The sequence below is a fragment of the Sesamum indicum genome, linkage group LG6, assembly GCF_000512975.1.
Source record: "Sesamum indicum cultivar Zhongzhi No. 13 linkage group LG6, S_indicum_v1.0, whole genome shotgun sequence".
Taxonomy (NCBI): Eukaryota; Viridiplantae; Streptophyta; class Magnoliopsida; order Lamiales; family Pedaliaceae; genus Sesamum; species Sesamum indicum.
The window spans coordinates 19,707,780-19,714,270 of NC_026150.1; positions in this window are offsets into that span (position 1 = coordinate 19,707,780).

Sequence of the window (6,491 nt, forward strand, 5' to 3'; positions counted from 1 at the left end):
TAGAAATAGCTTACCAGTTTATTTTTTTTCCCCCCCTATGTTTGTGACCCCCCCCCCCCCCCCAATTTTTCTTCATTTTTTCCCTCAACTTTACTTCATTTTCCCCTACATTTTCTAAAAATAATTTCCCCCAATTTTCTAAAATCTTTTTCATACACGTTTGACAAAAAAAATTTAAAAAATTATATTTCTGAACATATTTTCAGAAAATTTTTCTAAAATTTTTCTGTAATTTATAGAAATTTTTTCATATTCTTTTTGTAAATTTACCAATTTTTTATCTTCTGAAACTTTTAATACATTTATATAATTTAAAAAAAATAGAAATATTTCAGCAATTAAGTTTTTCATAATTTTTTAGAATTTTAAAAATTTTATGTAATTTTTATAAATATTTGTAATAATTTTCTGTAATTTTTTTTAAATTTTAATTCATTTCTAAAATTTAAAAAAATCATAATTTTTTGTAATTTTAATAATTTTCTGTAATTTTTTTAAATTGTGATAATCTTTTGGTAATTTTAAAACTATTTAATTTTTTTAAAAAAATTAATAATTTTCTGTAAGTTTTAACATTTTTCATAATTTTCTATTTGTTTAAACTTTTTGGTGATTTTAAAAAAAATATTTTCTATTTTTCTGCAATTATGGAAATATATATCACACTGAAATTAAATTATAATACATTTTTTTCTGAAATTAAAATATATTTATGGAATTATAATATTTTTGTGTAATTTGTGTAATTTTTCAAAATTAATTGTATAGTTGTGTAATTTATACAATTATTGTGTAATTTATTATATAGTGTAATTATTTATGCAATTTACTATATAATTCTGTAAATCTATGCAATTCTTGTCTATATTGTATCATATTGCTTAAATTTTTTGTGAAATTTATTGTATAGATGTGCAATTTATTAATTTAATTAGGCTAATTGATGTAATATTTTTTTTTTACATGACATTAGCCCAATATTTCCAATAAAATAATTTTTACATCATAATGCAAATAATCGCAAAACTTAGATCTATAATCCCAATAATAATATAAATAATTACAAAAATTAGATTAATGTTCCCAATAATAGTATTTTTACATCATGATGTAAATAATCACAAAAATAGACTAATATATAATCCCAATAATAACATTATTTAAGTAATATTATAAATAATCACAAAAATTATAACAATATTCCCAATAATAATATTTTTACATAATAATGTCAACAATCACAAAAATTAGACCAATATTTTCAATAATAATATTATTTACATAACAGTGTCAATACTCACAAAAATTAGGCTAATATTCCCAATAATATCATTATTTACATAACAATGTCAATAATCACAAAATTAGATCAATAATCTCAATAATAATATTATTTACAAAATAATGTCAACAATAACAATATTAAGGTAATATTTCAAATTAAAATATAATTACATAATCATTAGAAATAGAAAACAAATTGAGGACAATATTTTTAATAATTAAAATTATTTTAAAATGTATAGTTCCTTTGTAACCACGTACAAAGAGATCACGCATGCCTTTAAGCTTATTTAGCCCATCAAGTATATTTTGCTAGTAGAACTAGTTAGATTTATCCATCTACATTTGTCAACAAAAGACAATATTGAGAGAAAAGAATGAAAAACAAGCTTAAAGCAATAATTGGTCCGTCTGTATACGTGCACAAGATAATTATACATTTTTAAATAATTAATGAGACAATAATTATAACTTCATGATAATATTTTTCGATGTGTAAGAATTAGTATATTCTTTTTTTATTTACATATTAATAGGCAATAATTGCAAAATTTAGAATAATACTTCTCAATAACTTATTTAGATCATGTCTAGTGGTACTCCTCCTATACCATGTGGTCAAGGACGTGGTAGTGGTAGTGGCTACGGTCATGCTCCGCCACTTATAGCAGCACCGTCGAATGCTTCCCAGGTTAGGGAAGCAGTCCTTCGACCACCCCCACCGCCTGACACAATCGCACCATCCCCAGCCCCATACATTTCAAATGATGCTCGACCATCTGGAGTTGTACCGGCAGTTGATGAGACGATGCAACTGTTATAATAGGGGACTAAAAAGCCAATTGGATTAGTCTTTATGTAATTTGTTTCGATAATTTGGATTTAAATTGTAACATTGTTTATGAATAAAGTGAGTATTCATTATCTGGTAATTGTATTTGTTGTGCTCACTGATTATGTTTATAGGCTTAACATCACAACAAAACCCACAAACCAAATTGTACAACCTATATTATATTAGATCCAATTAGACATCTATGAGTCATTGAATACATAGAGCCAGAAAGGGGTTCACAAGTCTAAGGACCTTTTGAAGGTTCAGAGAATTAGACTTGTAAGTGGAGAACCAAACTGATTGCAAAATTAAATCCTTAGATTGGATCAAGGTAGTGTGTATTTAGTGGGGGTTCCTAAAGTATCTGACGAGAATGACATTCTCACTCAGTGGAGTTCTTCTTTAGAGTGTCACACTTGAACGGTGTCTCTGATAAGGGAGGAATTGAACCTTATTAGACTTGGTTCGATTATTCTTTTCCACTGAACTATTTTGGCCCATATGGCATGGCAAGCCTGTTTTCCCAACGTACTTTAGTATATAGGATGATCCTACGTATATTAAGGGACTAGTGGGAGGCGAACTAGGTTTGTACAAGTTTATTTATTATCCTAAGGGAAATTGAATTTTATTGGATAACTGACATGAGGAGTAGCTCCTTGAGGAATCAAGTGGAGGGACACCTAAGTCAAATATAGCAAACATCATTTATAATCGAATTCTTCCACTAACTCATTGTATTCCAGCCTCTTGAGAAATGACTAGAACACCTTTCTAAGTCTGACCAGTCACGTGGATTATGATCCAAATACATAAGGAGAAGCGATATCGATTTGGATAAATGGCTTGGAGCCATTAGATTCGACATGGAGTACAAACTAGGTTTGGAACTTCCTAGATCTGGAATATTCATTTAGACAAAGTCATGCAGGGTATGACTTAGGTCTAGAAGGAGTAAGAAGGTCAGTAGGAGCTTAATTGTGTTCTTAGTGTTTTAGGTGTGAACGTCTTACTTATAGGAAATGATGTGAAGATGTTGGAAAATACTAAAGCACAAGCATTATTCACTCAATTCTACATGAAGGAATTTGATTCTTTCCCTTATTAAAGGGTTGAGCTGTCCAAGACTTAGTCTTCGTGGATTGATGACGAGCTTAGGAAGATGTTTGACATCCCCTATGTCTTTTGCAATTGACAACATGGGTATGTGGTCCGATGCACTAGATCGAATGTTGTGTGTGCTTTGAGCATAAAAATGGATATCGGGAGTGTATCAAGAAGGCACTGCATAGCAGTCAAGATTACTCTTTAGTACCTAAATAAGGATTAAATAAGTGTTTTTTATGCAAGTCAATAGAGAGTTGATTCTAGAAGGCTATGGTGATACTAGCTTCCAATTATATGTGAATGGTGAAAAGTCTCAATTTGAATTACCTTCAGACTTAATGGAGATATTGTGGCTTGGAATGGTTTCAAGCCGGATGCCTCAATGGTTTCACCATGGAAGTCAAATGTATAGTGAGTGTAGTAGTTGCTCAGGAAGTGGTTTAGATGAAAAACCACATCCAATGATTGAATGTGGAGCGTAGCACGACCAAGCCAGTAGTTACCTAGATAACTAGGCAATGACACAAGCAAAAGAGTCGAGATCTCATCACAGATTCAAGAAATATTCTTTGAATCGATGGTCGAAAGAGGTGACGTGCGATTAGACTGCTTCATTTCGATGGAAAATATGGTAGACCCATGAGACAAAGCTGGTATCGCAGATTGCTCACTCAGATAGGTCTGAGGGATATAGGCGAGTTGCTTTAGGTCAAGTGGGATATTGTTAGAATAGGTGACCTGAAAGCCAATTGAATTGGCGGTTTTGGGAACCATTTAGCAATTAATATGAATATGATATTATCTTGATGAATGTAGTAAGCATTCATCTGTGGCACTATGGATTTGTTGTTCATACTATTTATGTTGAACGTTGTTTTAACATCACAACAAATGTCCATAGACTAATTGAATAATCCATGTAGTTGGGCTGCACATTGGATGGCAGCTGTGGGACCAACTTCTAAGGGTTAGTCTAAAACGTTCAAAGTCGAGGACCTCAAGACTTGGAATCGAGAGTCCTATGTAGATTTTAGCTAAGTATTAGATTCATTGGATGAGTGTCGTGTTTCATCGGTGACAACATGGGATGCTTATTCAATTTTAGTGGATTAGTTGACAAGGATGTTAACTGATTGAACTATCTTGCAGGAATAGTTATATGGTAGCCTTGGAGGCTTGGTCAGTATGACTTGAATTCTCGGATCCGATAATACAGGATAGTTCTTGAACTTTAGGAAGCATGATAGTCGCTGCATATGATGGCTATATCTTAGATCTGACTAGATATGATTGTGTCTTCGATGTGATCGTTATAAGCCTTATCTAGTGTAGTTGGAGTATATAGTGAGGATGGCGGATTCAAGATAGAACCCGTTCCCTATCAGTATATTATGGATATATCTCCTATGCACTCTCAGATTGTTTTGAATCTCTAAGTCTATGGCTATAGTGATTGGTCGAATAAGAAATGGTTTTATTTGTCGATCAAATGAGTAAACGCATCTCAAGTATTCAGCATAGTTGTCTGGTCTAGGATGGGAACCGACGCCCACTTGCATGCCCTAAACTAAGGCCGGGAGATGGTCGACACTTGTATGGAACTCGAGAGTGTAAATGTTCACGCTAACATTCACTCAGTCTTTGTGCCAGGGACAAGTGCTAGATGACCACCCATGGTCACCAGTGTTTCTGATTGATGGTTGATTGAAAATAATTAATTAAATTAGATTTAATTAATTATTTGTGTTGGACAAAATGTTCAAGTCTAGTTGAGGGTGAACCAAAAGTGTCACATACAAATCATTATGGAATTGATCGAATTAATTTCGAATTAATTCGACAAGAAACAAATTAATTTAATCTAATTAAATTAATTCAAGGAGAATATATAAAGGTAAATTAATTTTAAATATGCGTAAATAGAATATTACCGACTGAATAATTGAAAAGAAAGAATGTTGCTTTTTTGTAAAAGCATTCTTGCGTGTATTTAATCGATATACATTTTGTAAAGTAAAGGTGATTACTCTAGTCCCCATACTATTATAAGAAGGGATAATTATATTTAAATTCTTCTATTTATAATTTATTATAAATTATTTTTGTTTTTTAGATAATTATACATACACTTATTAAAATAATAATATCATTTACGCAAATTACCTTTTAATTTTTTTTTAAAAAGTTACACACACCCCTAAAAATTTTAGCATCATTACACAAATTACTACTATTTTTTTTTATTGTTATGGATGGTTTCTGTAATTATGCATAAGATAGGGAAGATTTGTGTAATCAAAACATAATTATCTCTTATAAATAGTATACATAAACATAGTTTTCTATATACATATAAATATGTTCCATATAAATACATATAAATAGATTAAATGCAATTTACTCCCTCTGATATGTAAAATGAGTAAATACCTCTGAGAAAAAAGAATTAGCATATTAAACCCTTTATGTTTTCAGAAACGAAGCAAATCGCCTCGTATCAATAATTTAGATAGAGAAATAATTTATTTTATTTTTTAAAAAATATGAAATAATTTGTTATTTTATTTTTTATAGATTTTTTTTTGTTTATTTTCATACGCATGAGAGTGTATCAAAATTCACATTTTTACTCAAATAAAATATATAAAAAGTGAAAATTCACATTTTTTCTCATATAAAATATATAAAAAGTGTATCAAAATTCTACAGGAGTTTGTTTCAGTCCAGGTCCAAATATCAAAACTCAAAACACTCAACTACAATCTTAAAACCGATCCGAAATAAGGCTTTGTTTGGTTTTATGTTTTTGCTTTTTTCAATATAAGATATAACACACTTAATATTTATTTTTGTGTTTTTACACTTTATCGGTATGTTTTTTATTTTTTAATTTTTTTATATATAATATATATACATTAATATATAATATAAAAAAGACATGATTTGACAGTAAATAATGATTTTTGTCTCCAAAAAATACAATATTAAAAATACAATATTTATATATATACATATTTATATATAAAAGATATATAAAAAAGATATGATTTGACAATAAATAGTGATTTTTGTGTCCCAAATCCCAACGTCAAATCTACACCACTTATTTTAAAATATTTTTAATTATCTCAAAACAAAAATTCAAACATAAGTATTTATTTTCAAAACACACTTATTTATCTTTATTTTTCTTTCTCTATCTCCAAAACACAAAACAAAACACTCGAACTTCATATGAAAACAGAATGGTTGGGTCCGAATTCGT